Below are 15,302 nucleotides of genomic sequence, written 5' to 3' on the forward strand. Positions count from 1 at the left end.
TGCACTGCCATGAGCACGGTGAAAGTAATGTTAAAGGAATACTTCTCTCGTTTGGTTTGCCCCGTGTCAACGGTCCACATTTTGTGGGCGCAGTAATATTACATATTTGTGCAGGTCTCCAGATTGATAAGCGATTCCATTGTTCTAGACAACCCATGTCTGCTGGTCTTATTGAACGTCACAACGGTATCTTGAAATCTAAGGCAAGCAAGATATGCGCAGGAAACAAGTTAAGCAGGGTAGATGCATTACCGCTAGCGTTACTGTGCATGCGCACATCTGCGCAGGCAAGAACTGGGCTTTCCCCGTACGAAATTGTTATGGGGAGACCGGCGAATGTTTGGTGTGCACCTCAGCCAAAAAGGCTGAGGGAACTCGAATACCCTGTGCTCAGCATTTACTGTAATCTTTTAATTCAAAAATTGCGTTTGATTTCATCAGCAGGTGCAGGAGGCATTGCCAATAAGATACACTGGCCCGGGACACGCACTGGAGCCAGGAAACTGGATGCTAATCATGAATTTTGAGCGAAAGACATTGTTAGCACCCAGATGGGATGGACCCTATCTGATCCTCCTAACTACACAGACGGAAATTCAGGTGGATGGGAGGAAGGCGTGGATACATGCGATACACACGCCAAGAAGGTCCTATCACTGTCTGAAAAACTGATTGATCGAGACGACCAGAAAGAGACAGCGGTCCCAGAAACGAAAGAAACGATTGCCAGTTCTTTGCCACAAAATCTGCCTGATCCTGAAACAAAGCCTGAAAAGATTGTTGTAAAAGAGGAAGAGGGCAAGGAGTGCCCCAACGTTGTTCTGCATCACTGCTGGCAGACGTAGAACATGTACCACTTTGGCAGCCACCCTCTTTCATTGCGCCGCAGCCTGAAACGAAAGCTGCATCATCACTGTGGCGCCCACCATCATCTGATATTGCGCCACAGGCTGACTCCTAGCTGGAGTCTGGAAGTGCATCCGCACTATTCATTGATCACACAATACCAGGAGCAAGGCGATACAATTTGCGGCCTAGGAAGAAGGAGTGATCAAACCTACATTTCTGTTGATCTTTTTGTTGCCTCTGTTTCCTATTCCGGATTAAGTAGGAACCGGAGGCTTAGAGGAGAGCGGCGTGAGGGTTGTGCAAATCGGACACCCCAGTAAACAAGGCTCCTTGGTGCTAACATAAAATCCATGTGTCCTGAACCCGTGCGAACGAACGGGGCGCACATGGTACGAAGGCAATTGATAACTGCTCTAGAGTTCTTTGAGCAATGTGCAGACACACAGAGATCTTGCCCAGCATGTAGCAATCCAGGCTGCTAAGAGCTGGCAGAACAGACTGTTGACATTTATCGAACTTATTGACATTTCAACGAGTGGAACGACGAGAGACATTCACGACGAACACTGCAGAAGAAGAAGGACAGTGAGAGAAAAATGCCGGAACCAGCTTTTGCCCCCTCCTGCACCACTGCTGATAATGAATTAAACATAGCGCATAGAAGGTCACAGAAAGGAAATGGTCGAAAAAATTGTATGCTGAGCTTAACGATAATAATGTTTATAATGAGTATATTGGCCCCAATAATGACAATATTGGTATTATGGTATTTGGAAGAAATGCACCCATTAGAAAATTTCTTGCCCATGAAAAACATCTCCACCACTGAAAGCCCTGTTCATGTAATTACTTACACTCTGTGTCCCCAATAGAAGAAAAACATAGGGAAGGTTATGGAAACAACACATTACTGCAAATAATGAATATGACACATTCAATTTTAAAAAAGAATAACTGTTGGGTGTGTGCTCATTTGCCACAACATGGTGGCAAAGGAATAGGTTGGTACGTGCAGCCACTAAGATTAAGTTCTGCATGCAGTGCATCCCTGAGTACATTATATTATGGGAAATGGAATAAAAGTGAAACGGGTCAAATAGATAGCACAAACATGAATGAATTTGAGGAGATAATTATGAGACCTATAGGTTGCTCCATATTTCATAGAGCACGAATGATAATGCCAAAAGCTACGCCCAAACCAATGCCACACAATAGATTGTTCGTGCCGGAAAAATCATCTGTAATCATATTTCGTATGAGATCAGAAGGAAATAAAGATGCAGTACCTCCCTCCTATATGGTAAACTACAGCCCACGTTCTGTTCCTTTGTGCTTAAAGAAGAAGGGCTCCTATTCAGTAGGGACATTCACTAGATGTATGAATACAGCGATTCTTAATAGGGAAGTAGAACCAGTGAAGGTAGGTGACCCTGTATATTTTGTATGTGGGGAAAAAGTGTATCCCTGGTTGCCTAGAAACTGGGGAGGTACTTGTTATTTGGGACTTTTGTTCCCTGGAGCGTTTCTTTTAAAAACAACAGACATAGCCAAACTATCTAGATCTAGGCCACGGAGGAGTAATGAAGACGGATTAATAGTAGAGGACGTAGCAAAATCATTTATACCATTTTTGGCCCAAGCAATAAACTCCTATAATATACAACAACTTTCCAGAATCTTAGAAAAAACAATAAATGGAACAACAGATATATTATACAACATGACATTAGAGGAGAAAGGGATTAGGTTAATGACACTACAAAATAGAATGGCGCTTGATGTAATCCTGGTTGATCGTGGCAGTGTTTGCAAAATCGTGGGAGCATCGTGCTGTGTATTTGTAAGCGACTCCTCTCCCACGATTTTTGAAGCGATAAGAAAGCTACATGTCTTGACCTCTGAACCCCATACCCAAATAGGGGTTTGGGATATAGGCTCCAGTTCTGGGAGTTATTATGTTCATGGGGATGGAAACTATTTGCGATCCTAGTAGCAGTACTAGGAATACTCATGACATGTTGTTGCTGCATACCCTGCCTACCTGTAATATGCCCTGAAATAAGTGACGAGTGTATACATATGATAGAAAAAGAGAGCACTATTAAATCAAATACTCATGGTAATGATGAATCAAGAACAGTAAAAGAATTCATGTCAATTTATATTGATGATAATGAAGATGAGACCAGTAGTGTGCAAGATTCAGAATCTCGGTCGGAGGAGGAGGCAATGGATGGATGAGGCGTTTGGCATACGGCCAAAAGGAGGGTTTTGTCAATCCAGAAAGAATAGACACCCCCTCGATCGTAAGGAACTATACTTTGTTGGCCGAAGACCAACCGCCTCATGTGTTTAGTAATAGAAAGGTGTAGCAAAAGCTTAACCATGGTGCAGCCATTTTAAAGTGACTGAAATCGCCATTTTGTTTTCTTCTTGTTTTCTCTAACGTTGCCTTTTTTGCCTCATGTAAAACTGCTTTGCTGAAATATTATTCTGCTTCACTGGTGCACAATGCAAGGCCGCGAGTGGCATGTTGAAACATAACGCAATAACCCGGACAGAAATGCCCGGTCCCCTCCCTCGCATATCCTTGGAGAGTGAGCAGCAAGGCATTCTAATCAGTACAGCAGGTGCCAGCTAGTCTCAGTAAGCGCAGTAGAGATGCTAGAGCGAACATTAAATGACTTGAATTATGCTTTTCTTTGCGGCCCCCCTTTCCTGAGCCCGGTAAGCCCTGGAGAGCAAGTTGACCCCCAGTACACAAATAGAAACGAAGAGATAGCAAAGCCTGGAATGTGTCTCTCCCTACCCACAGCTTGCTTGTAGAAACAGAAGCATTGTGTTCTTTAAAACAAAGACTTATGTCTGTGAGCTTACAAAATTGCAAACTGTTACTAAATGAATGTTTTAAGGTGTCATACTCGTCACCATTGTCATGCCTAGTTCAAAGGAAATGCAGTAGGGGCGGTATAAGTTGTGACACTACTGATTACTAGATACTTGTTTTGTATATATGTAACTGTTGTATGAATTTCTCTCTCTTGCGTCCCCCGACGTCTGGTAGACACACGTCGTGGGGTGTGGGACCAGTTGACCAACTGAGACTATTTGATTTGCAATAAACCCTAGATTTCGGGAATACAACCTTGTGTCTGGTGTATCAGTTTGTGTGTGGTGACTGTGCCTTGTTTCCATACGCGAGGGTCCCTCAGGGGCCCCTTCACTGGAATAACTATATAGGGACTGGGGGCTTTCGTGGGATTCGTACGCACATTATTTGGTGGGTGCACTCAAGTTGGAACACTTCGTGCACCAATAAAGAATGCAGTTCTGATTGTTTATGACAGAAAAACAATAATAATCACTATAAATATGCACATTATCGTTCGATATGACAGTTTGCAGCATTTTCTTCCAGGGAAGTGGGGGTGCCCCTCCGTTTGTGGGAGGACTAGGTTACTGTTCTGGGCCCCCATTTCAATCATGTCAATGGTTAAGGTTCTATAAAGATCTCTTCTTTTTATTTACTCCATTATGGTCTTTCAGGAGGTCTTGGACGTAAAGTGTCTTGTGCTTCGTAATAGTCCCCCCTCTCGAGAGTGTAGATTGTCTCTGGTTGAGGGATGTAGTTCCCTTGCTAGACTATGGAAAAAGATTATACTAGCCTCTTTGGTGAGTCACACTCATTGAGCATATTCAAAATAGGTCAATTCCCAGTCCACCCCCCGAATTTGCCTTAGTCCGGAAGACATGATGGAATCTTGTTTAAATGCGACAAAGATAGAAAAAAATTGGAAACAATAGAAATATGGAAAAAATGGTAAAAAAATGAAAACCGGAAAAAAATGAAAAAATGGTAACTTTCAAATCAAATCAATTCAAATGGGCGTCAAATAACCGAAAAAATAAAAATAAAATAAAAATAAAAACAAAACAAGCGGTGAAGTTCCCTTCCCTACTCTTCTCGATCTGTCCCACGGCGGTAAAATGAAGAACTGTGCCTCTGATCCTGGATCTGTCCCACGGTGGACGGTTTCACTGGAATCTCCTAAGAAGTCCATGAACATTAGTGTTTTTAATCTGAGCTACAATGGCATGCAAGAGCATGTTTAGCTGGGTACTCTTCACTGGATCTCTGAGGAATGTAGGTAAGTCAACATTGGTTGGTCTTCCCACCAGCTCTGGAAAGTTCTCAATGAGGTGAAAGAAGACAAGGTATGCATATCTGCTGTCTTCGGGTGATAATGACATTCGTCCTGTTTGGCCGCGTTCAGGGTCACAGGCCTTTCTTTGGACGTGAACAGTCTCTGCACTTTCCTGCTGCGTTGATTGTGATCATGTAATTTAGCTTGATCCACACTTGGTTCAGGTATTCATTGTTTCTTGGATCTCTGATGAATGTTAGGGTATCCGTGGTTCTCCCTACGAGTCCTGAGCATTCCTCTATGATGAGAAAGAAAAGCGTGTATGTCAGCTCATCAATGATCAATTGTGGTGGAAGCATCTGTGTCCTTATCACTGTACTCGGGCAGTACAATGAAGGCTTCCGCGATGACAGTCAGTAGTTGCCAGATTATTTTCTTGTTGGCTGGATCTTGGACAAAGTCTGTGATACTGGTAACTATCCCTACAAGCGATGGATATGTCTCTAGCACTACCTGAAAACAGGACAGCACATCCCTTGTGATATTTCTGTTGGGGGATGTCATACATTCTGCAAAGCAAAGTCTCGGTGTTGGTTGATTCAGGTGACTGTGTGATGTTGTTAACTTTTGCTCTTAGTTCATCAAAGTCTCGTTTGCTGAAAATGCTTGGATATGGCTTGATTCAAAAGTTTGTATCATCAGTGTGATGTGGCTTAGATGTGCGATTCTCTTCTTTACCCTGCAACTAGAATGCACAGAGTGTTCGTTATGTCCTTATCCCCCTTTGCTTGGAGAAACTGTCCAGTTTTATGCTCCAACTTGCATCTGGGTTCTTTGTCTTAATGTTCCTGCTCATGCGTCCTTCTTCCTCGCCATAGCTCTCGTCTGCACATGCTGAGGTTCTTCCCCATTGTCTGTAGGTTCTTCGCGGTGGGGTGCAGCTAAGGGGAACTCGCCGGTATAAGGTTTAATGTCATTTGCGAAGATCCAAGCTCTCCTGCCTTGCAGTTTCACCGCTGAGGGAGTGCAGTCCTCCACAATGAACGGGCCGTTGAATCTCGGCTCGTCCCACCTTTTATTTGTGTGATTTCCCACAAGCACTGTATTACCAGGGAAGATGAGTGGCGTACGTAGCCCTTGAGCTCTGTCTGTTTCAGCATCTCCCTCTGGGTCTGGTGTTGTGCTGCACCCTTTTCATCGTTGCTGCAGTTGGTCTGAAATGACAGAGAGGCTTGATGTCATGCAGTTCAGATATTCCGACAATTCAGTTCCCAGGACCTCTCGGGTAGACTGGGCATCACATCTAGCTCTATCTCGAGGGGTAAGGTGGTCCTCATTCTCCTTCCTGTGACTATCTCGTGTGGCATGAGATGATGTTCGGAGCCTGGTTGGTTCCGAAGTGCATACAATGCCAGTGGTAGACAGTGCAGCCATCCCGTTTTTAGAGTAAGCTTCAACTTGGCTAGCCTTTCTTTTAACAATCGGTTGAGCCTCTTGCATATACCATTTCCCTCTGGATGATACGCCAGCGAAAACTTGTGCTTTATACCAAGCAACAAGCTAATCTGTTCAAAAACTGTATTTACAAAATGAGCCCCGCTGTCATGATGCCCGCTCCCGGGGAACCGGTTCAAGCCCGGCGTCCCCGAAAGCGGACATCCAGTCCTCAAGGAAGGACCCAGCAACCCCATATAGGGGCCCTTTGGACAGTGTCCTGGCGCCTATGGCGCCAGGCTCATAGAAGACATCAGTCCTGGCGCCATAGGCGCCAGGCTCATTATGGGAATGCTTGGGTGCACTTACCTGATGCAGACCATGCTGCAGGATCCCAGCCTCCTTGAGGCCTGAAAGGAACTACTTTACCTGTGGGACTAATTTACCATCCGGGCGTGGTCGGGGAAGGATACATACCTGATTGGAGGAAGGATGCATACCTGGAACTTCTTCCAAGGCTATTTAAAGCCCACCCGAACAGCCACATGTGCTTTGCATTGTTCTGCATCTAGCAGCTGGACGCTCACCGTGCCTGCTCCTGCATCCTGACTTCTGCCACGCCTGCCAGCATCCTGGATCACCTGCAAAGGAAGAGAAGAAGAGAACAGGAGAAGGAAAAGTCTGTACCTGCTAAATCCGCATCCCGCAGACATCTCGCCGACAATCCTGAAAAGGAAGACTTTAATTTAAAAGCTCATCGCGTCGATCGCTGCAGCGCCGCATTCCACTCACCTTTACAGGGCGCCTCCATGTTCAGCAGCGATCATCCGGATTCGCAGTCACGCCCCAGCGCCTAGGGAGAAAAAGACCAGAACAAAAGGTGAGAGAGAGAAGGGAATAAGGAAAGCTAAATCTCCATGTTAAGACTTACCTGTTGATTCATTCCCTCTTCATTTCGGGTCCGCGCCGCATCCTGGCATTTCCGGACCCCGGCCCCTAAGGGGAAAAGAGACATCAGCGTTAATGAGCGAATGAAAAGACATTACCAAAAAACTCCCATTAAAGACTTACCTGATTTCTACAAGGATTTCACCTCTCATCTCGGGTCGGTGCCTGTTCCCCGGCATTCCGTACCCCGGCCCCTATGGGGAAAAAGACACTAGCATTAGTACATTAATGCATGGACACAAGGGGAACCTCTTATCAAAAAACTTACCTGGAAGTCAAGCAAGTTTGGTTCTCACCAATCCGAAAATCCAGTGAAGTAACTGGATACCAACGCGCCCCTGCATCAGAAGCAGGATGGAGAGCTTGTCCTTCCAGACCCTAAGGTGAGACGCTACGAGAAATCACAGAAGGGTTTCAAGGAGGGTGAGAGGGGAAAGTGGGAGGCCGATTAAATTACCCCGCAGACAGTTAATCCCCTATTTTCGCCTACAGAAGGATACTTCTGCGAGCCAGACAAGCCAGATTTGGGGTCCCGGTCCAGTCCGTCTTCCGAACCCTGCGCATCACCTTAGAAGAGGTCACAGCAGCGCGAACCAGGCCAGCGCCTCCGTGGGAGTCAGGTGAGCGTAACAGAACGTGAAGCCTTCCTACAAATTCCCACCCAGGCGCTATGGAAAGTTCTGAGACTGATCAGTTGGCCCAATTACTGGGGGAATTACGGGCCGAAGTACATGCCGCTCGTCAAGAGACTAATGCCCTAATATCAAAGGAAAGAACTGATGACCTGGCCAGACAGCTTTTGCAAGGTCAAGCTGGGCAAACTCCTCTACCCGGTTCCGGAGGCAACCCCGCTCCTGTGGTTTCCAGTAACCCTGTGCAGATTAATCTACCTGGAAACATGCCGCTGGCCCCACCCGAATGCTTTGCTGGGGACCCCAAACGATTCGCTGTATTCATGAATCAGTGTCGTTTGCACTTCCTATGCAGACCTGGGGCCTTCCCTAATGATCAGACCAAGGTAGCCTTTGTATTGTCATATCTCAGCGGCTGCGCTGCCGATTGGTCAGTTCCACTGGTTACTCAAGATGACCCGATTCTCTGTGATTTTCAAAGGTTTCAAGCAAGCATGGAAAGGTTATTTGCTCGACACTCTCAGGGGCAGGCTCTGGATGACGAACTTCTATCCCTGCGACAGGGCAATCAGGACCTCCTATCCTATATTGCAACCTTTAATAGACTAATTGTGGAAACGGGATGGCCAGAGGATAAAAGAGTCACGTTGTTTTATCGAGGCCTTCACGGAGAACTTAAAGATGTTTTGGCCCAAGTTGTAAATCCGCCCCCAGAATGCACTTAGTGGTCCAATTGGATCACAGACTTCAAAACAGAAAAGCAGATCGGTCCAGGTTTGAGACCCGGGTGTTGGTCAAGACCCATGCTAATCCCAAGGGAGTTGATGTCTCTGAGCCTATGCAAATTGGAGGGGTTAAAGGACCCTTAACTCAAAAGGAACGTGAAAGGAGGCGGCAGTTAAAATTATGTCTTTATTGTGGGAATTCTGAACACTTTCTACGAGATTGCCCGGCAACACCTCCCCGAAAGGCGGTAGGAGCCGCTGATAAAAACCATGAAGACTCTGTTTCGGGAAATGACTCCGCCCGACAAGTGTAGGGGTCCGCTTGCCGAGCTTGAAAACTAACTCTCAGACCTCGCATTTCATTGTGCCAATGGTTCTCGTAGATCCAGAACAGCCTAAGCGGTTGCATGCAATAAAGGCCTACATCGATAGTGGGGCTATTGGAAACTATGTGGATCGTGAATTGGTCTCTGGGATTAACCTCCCTCTCCGTCCTAAAACCAGCAAAGATGTCATCACCACAGTCGATGGAACTGAAATTGCCTCTGGACCGGTAACACATTCCACTACTGAGGTGACTCTTACTGGTCCCGACGGCCATCGGGAGGGTGTTGTGTTTGATGTAATCAAGGCTCCACAGTTTCAGGTTATTCTTGGAATCCCTTGGTTAGAGACACATAGGGCCTCATTACACGGAATGCGGTAATGGTTAACGGCCACCGTTAATGGTAACGGTGACCGTTAACCATTACCGCCTTACTACGAGGTCCCTTAGCGGGTTGGTGCTTTAACGCCTGCTTTTTGCAGGCGTTAAAAACCAACCCGCTAAGGGACCTCGGAGCTAATTACGGCACCGCAAAATTGCGGTGCTGTAATTAGCGCCTTCCCCATTCCCATAGAGCCCTATGGGGCAGAAATGGGAATGGGGAAGGGCAATGGCGGAAGGGGGATTTACCGCCCCACCAACCTTGGAATGGGGTGGTAAATCCCCTTTCCGCCAAGGCGGTGCCGGTATTTTACCGGCATGAGCCATGGCGCTAATAGCGCCATGGCTCACCGCCTTCCGTGTAATGAGGCCCATAATCCTCGAATTGATTGGCGAGCTAAGAGAATAACCTTCCCGGATTGTACACAAACCTGCTACCCAGAAAACCTGAAGATTAATCTAGCATCTGTAGCCTCTGCCTCCATGCAACTACCTCCGGAATACCTAGACTTTCAGGACGTCTTCCAAAAGGAACAGGCCAACACGTTACCTCCTCACAGATCGTACGATTGCCAAATCGATCTGGTGCCCGGTGCACAACCCCCTTGTAGCAGGATTTATGCCCTTACCGAACCTGAGAATCTGCATTTGAGACAATATTTGGATCAATACCTAGCTAATGGTTTTATTCGCCCGTCAAAGTCCCCGGCATCCTCGGCTTTGTTCTTCGTGCCCAAAAAAGAAGGCGACCTTAGAACTTGTATCGATTACCGCGCATTGAACCAGATAACGGTTAAAAAACGTTATCCTCTGCCTCTGATCCCTGAACTCCTTGACCAGGTGAAGGACGCTTGCATATACACCAAGTTAGATCTCCGGGGGGCTTATCATCTGGTACCAGTTAAAGAAGGCGACGAATGGAAAACTGCCTTCCGTACTAAATACGGATTATTCGAGTACCAGGTGATGCCTTTCGGATTGTGTAACGCGCCGGCTGCCTTCCAATACTTCATGAATGATGTCCTTCGGGAACTCATCGATGTTTGTGTTGTCGTATATATCGATGACATTCTGGTGTACTCCTCTTCGGAATCTGATCACAGAAAACACGTCAGGGCAGTACTTGAAAAACTGCGCCAACACAAACTATTTGCTAAATTGGAGAAATGTGTTTTCCATACCACAAAAGTCGAGTTTCTAGGTTTCATCCTGACACCCAAAGGAGTCCGAATGGACTCAAGAAAAGTGGATGCCATCCTCAAATGGCCATCACCTAGCTCTGTAAAAGGGGTTCAAAGCATGCTCGGCTTTGCCAATTTCTATTGCAGGTTTATCCCGGAATTTTCACGTGTGGTACAACCCATTACTGCACTCTTGAGGAAAAATAAACATTTTGAATGGTCTGAAGAAGCCGAGCAGGCCTTTCAGGATTTAAAAGCTAAGTTTACCTCCGCACCTATATTGAAACACCTGCGTCCAGATCTCCCTTATGTCCTCGAGACTGACGCATCCAGCCTAGCCATGGGAGCTGTCCTGTCCCAAAGAGATCCCGAAACCAACCAACTGCATCCCGTAGCATTTTGGTCCAGAAAATTCTCGGCACCCGAGGTTAATTATGCAATCACGGACAAAGAACTGTTAGCCATTAAATCCGCTTTTAAAGCCTGGCGGCATTATCTGCTTGGCGCTCGACATACCATCACAGTGATCACTGATCACCGAAATTTACAGTATTTGAAAACCGCCAAGGCTCAGTCATCACGGCAGCTCCGATGGGCTTTGTTTTTCGCTGAATTTGATTTCGTGATTACCTATCGACCTGGCTGCAAGAATGGCAAAGCAGACGCCTTATCCTGAATTGGAATGGGAGAATCTGATACAAACTCAGAACCAGTACCAATAATTCCCGAACAGAGGATTCTAGGCATGACTTTGTTACAGACGCTTGAAGACATTCAAGCCAGAGTGAAACAACTCCTAGACCCTACAACCTTACAGGAATGGATACAAAAGGGATCAGACTTTACCATAGATAATGGTTTACCTTATTTCCAAGGACGCTTATTCCTGCCACATAAGGAATTACACGAACTAGTTATTTCCGGTTATCATGATACATTAATAGAGGGACACCCCGGTATTGCCAAGACAGAGGAAAAGGTGAAACGACAATTTTGGTGGCCCTCTTGGCGAAAAGATGTTAAATCTTTTGTGATGTCCTGTGGTGTTTGCGCCCAAAATAAAAGTCAAAAGAAAAGACCAGCCGGTCTCCTTCAACCTCTAGACATACCACCAGCACCCTGGCACACCCTATCAATGGATTTTATTACGGACCTGCCTCCTTGTTCGGGGTACAATACTATTCTGGTAATTGTGGATTTGTTTTCCAAAATGGCCCACTTTATTCCTTTGAAAGGTTTACCTTCAGCTTCTGTCCTAGCCAAAGAATTCCTCGAAAATATTGTTCGGCTACATGGATTCCCATCTATACTAATCTCTGAACGGGGAAGCCAATTCATTTCCCACTTCTGGCGCAAATGTTGTCAAATGGCGCAGATCGACGTAAGATTATCGACCAGTCACCACCCTCAGACCGATGGTCAGACCGAGAGGACAAATCAGACCCTTGAAAAGTACTTACGGTGTATGTTACAGCAATCTGAAAGCAACTGGAAAGACATTCTTTGGATAGCCGAATACGCATATAATAATTCGGTACACTCTGGAACTGGCCACAGTCCTTTTTATACTTTGTTTGGGCATCACCCTCGAACCTCAAACCTTAACTCACCTCAGAACCTCGGAATGCCTGCAGTAGAACATCTGCATTCTACAATTACCCAAGCCTTCAAAGAGGCAACTACACATTTACAACAAGCCAAGAGAAAATACAAGGAGAATGCTGATCTACATCGGAGTGAAGCACCTCCGTATCAGATTGGGGATCAAGTGTGGTTAGCTACCAGACATTTACCACTCAAAGGGCCTCGAACCTTTAATCCAAAATATCTGGCACCTTATTCTATTACGGCAATAATTAACCCAGTGGCTGTTAAACTTGATTTACCAGCTAGTATGCAAATTCACCGTGTTTTTCATGTGTCACTTCTGAAACCAGTGGTACCCGGAACCCGACTACTCAAATCTCCAGAACCCATTCTAATAGATGGGGAGCCCAAATTCGAAGTGAAGAACATTTTAGACTCAAAAATGTTTAGGTCAAAACTGTTCTACCTAATTGATTGGAAGGGGTACGGACCTCAGGAGAGGTCGTGGGATCCCAGCGACCATGTGCATGCACCTCGATTAGTCAGGAAATTCCACCGACTCTTCCCAGACAAACCAAAACCCCCGGAGGGAACAACCTTGGGAGGGGCCTTGGGGGGGAGTGCTGTCATGATGCCCGCTCCCGGGAGCCGGTTCAAGCCCGGCGTCCCCGAAAGTGGACATCCAGTCCCCAAGGAAGGACCCAACAACCCCATATAGGGGCCCTTTGGACAGTGTCCTGGCGCCTATGGCGCCAGGCTCATAAAAGACATCAGTCCTGGCGCCATAGGCGCCAGGCTCATTATGGGAATGCTTGGGTGCACTTACCTGATGCAGACCATGCTGCAGGATCCCGGCCTCCTTGAGGCCTGAAAGGAACTACTTTACCTGTGGGACTAATTTACCATCCGGGCGTGTTCGGGGAAGGATACATACCTGATTGGAGGAAGGATACATACCTAGAACTTCTTCCAAGGCTATTTAAACCCCACCCGAACAGCCACACGTGCTTTGCGTTGTTCTGCATCTAGCAGCTGGACGCTCACCGTGTCTGCTCCTGCATCCTGACTTCTGCCACGCCTGCCAGCATCCTGGATAACCTGCAAATGAAGAGAAGAAGAGAACAGAAGAAGGAAAAGTCCTTACCTGCTAAATCCGCATCCCAGAGACATCTCGCCAACAATCCTGAAAAGGAAGACTTTAATTTAAAAGCTCATTGCGTCGATCGCTGCAGCGCCGCATTCCACTCACCTTTACAGGGCGCCTCCATGTTCAGCAGCGATCATCCGGATTCGCAGTCACGCCCCAGCGCCTAGGGAGAAAAAGACCAGAACAAAAGGTGAGAGAGAGAAGGGAATAAGGAAAGCTAAATCTCCATGTTAAGACTTACCTGTTGATTCATTCCCTCTTCATTTTGGGTCCGCGCCGCATCCTGGCATTTCCGGACCCCGGCCCCTAAGGGGAAAAAGAGACATCAGCGTTAATGAGCAAATGAAAAGACATTACCAAAAAACGCTCATTAAAGACTTACCTGATTTCTACAAGGATTTCACCTCTCATCTCGGGTCGGTGCCTGTTCCCCGGCATTCCGTACCCCGGTCCCTATGGGGAAAAAGACACTAGCATTAGCACATTAATGCATGGACACAACGGGAACCTCTTATCAAAAAACTTACCTGGAAGCCAAGCAAGTTTGGTTCTCACCAATCCGAAAATCCAGTGAAGTAACTGGATACCAACGTGCCCCTGCATCAGAAGCAGGATGGAGAGCTCGTCCTTCCAGACCCTAAGGTGAGACGCTACAAGAAATCATAGAAGGGTTTCAAGGAGGGTGAGAGGGGAAAGTGAGAGGCCGATTGCATTACCCCGCAGACAGTTAATCCCCTATTTTCGCCTACAGAAGGATACTTCTGCGAGCTATAAAAGCCAGATTTGGGGGCCCGGTCCAGTCCGTCTTCCGAACCCTGCGCTTCACCTTAGAAGAGGTCACAGCAGCGCGAACCAGGCCAGCGCCTCCGTGGGAGTCAGGTGAGCGTAACACCCATTATCTGATCTCATCACCTCACACACCCCCCATCTAGGGAATACTTCCCTTACCAGGAATTTTACAGCACAGGTCGAGTCTAGGTGTGTACAGGGACCTGCTTCTATCCATCTAGAGAATGGACACACCACTACAATTAAGTACCTGTACCCGTTACACACTTGAATCATGTCGACATAATCGACGTGCAAGTGCTGAAATGACCCATTTGGCTGGGGGATGACTCCTCTCACTACTTTTATTGTGTGCCCAGCTGTGAACTGCTGGCAGATTATGCAGTTCACTATAAAAAATGCAATCTGCTCTGCTAAATTCGGTATGAACCAGTCTTCTGCGAGCGTTGTGGCTAGATTTTCTTTTGTCATATGGGACGGGTAATGTAATTGTTCTAGTGATATTTTTAGTAGGGCTACAGGCATAACTGGTTTACCAGTGCTGTCTTGTCGCCACAATCCGTCCGAGGGGTTTAAAGAACACCCTCAGCGTTTCCACAGGTTCTTTTCGTCCTGTGGTGCCTCCCCTTGAAGCTCCGTCAATTGAGTTTGCCCCATAGTACTACAAGCCTCTGGAGTGGCTCAAGCTATCATCATACGCTCATGGGTGCGTGCCACTTCTACTTCCATGATTGTCTCATTTTTGGATGCCATACGCTTAGCTTCCGTGTCTGCTGCGTGATTTCCACGTGACACAAAATCTGTCCCGCGAGTATGAGCGGCGCATTTCACGACCGCTATGCCCACTGGGAGCTGTAGTGCCTTGATCAGCCTGTCCAATAAGGCTGCTGCTGCACTGGCGTGCCGTCTGCTCGGAGGTAGCCCCTCCTCTTCCAGCGTGCTAGTCCTGCGTGCACTGTGGACGTTACATAGGCAGAGTCACTGTACACCATTACTTCTTGGTCTGCATGATTCTCAATGGCTAGTATCAACACCAATAATTCTGCAGCCTGTGCTGAAAAATGAGATGGTATTTGTGCACTAACGAGTACTTGGAATTCTCCGTTCACTATGTGTTTTATTTCGGCAACGCCCGTATATCTTTGTCCGTCTTCTT

This window comes from Ambystoma mexicanum, chromosome 9, assembly GCF_040938575.1.
Source record: "Ambystoma mexicanum isolate Mex_15411 chromosome 9, UKY_AmexF1_1, whole genome shotgun sequence".
Classification (NCBI taxonomy): Eukaryota; Metazoa; Chordata; class Amphibia; order Caudata; family Ambystomatidae; genus Ambystoma; species Ambystoma mexicanum.